Source organism: Urtica dioica, chromosome 8 (genome assembly GCF_054948205.1).
Source record: "Urtica dioica subsp. dioica isolate 48M chromosome 8, U.dioica_male_clone48M_v1_H2, whole genome shotgun sequence".
Taxonomy (NCBI): domain Eukaryota; kingdom Viridiplantae; phylum Streptophyta; class Magnoliopsida; order Rosales; family Urticaceae; genus Urtica; species Urtica dioica.
Window position 1 is genome coordinate 9,790,857 of NC_142763.1, and position 600 is coordinate 9,791,456.

General features: G+C 39.3%; 1 long non-coding RNA gene across 1 annotated transcript; it reads right to left on the reverse strand.

Annotated features, from left to right (window-relative positions):
- Positions 1–315: 315 nt before the first annotated feature.
- On the reverse strand, positions 316–600 carry LOC149387935 (uncharacterized). The gene is made up of 2 exons (XR_016300473.1): positions 514–600; positions 316–385 (listed from the first exon to the last, which is right to left on the reverse strand). It is a non-coding gene; the product is annotated as an uncharacterized LOC149387935 (long non-coding RNA).

A 600-nucleotide genomic window follows, 5' to 3' on the forward strand; every position in this document is an offset into this window, starting at 1 on the left:
AAGTGAACCAAAACACAACTTACGTGAAAACTGAAATTGAACAAGTAAAACTCCAATTTTCAACACTTAAAATCAGAGTCCTAATCAACAATTAACTGATTCAAGCATCACACATGAAAACCCCCAATTTTCCCTTCCAAATTTTCGGCCAAAATATCCATAAAAATCTGAAAATCCTAACTCAAATAATTTCAGCTCACTACAAGCACAAACCGAGCCCAAACACAAGCAACCCACGAAATCAACCAAATGAACTCAAAAACCCCTAATAGGAAAACATAGGAATCGGACTAGAAACAAAGAAAACGAGTTGGATTTCCTACCTTGATGTAGAAAACGAACCCACAACTCTCGGCTTCTCCTACTCCACGAAATCCCGCTCAACCTTGTGGAGAGAACAAAATCGGAGCCAATGATTCTCAGCGTGATTGAAGAAGATGAACGAAGGAAAAGAAAAAGAAATGGAGATGAAGAAGATGAATAACGGGAAGGAGAAGAAGAGGACGAACTCACCTAAACCACTCCGGCGTCTCTCGGTCGTTGTTCTCTCTTTTTTTTTTTCTTCCGTGCGTTTTTTTTTTTCCCCTTCTTGCTTTGGTT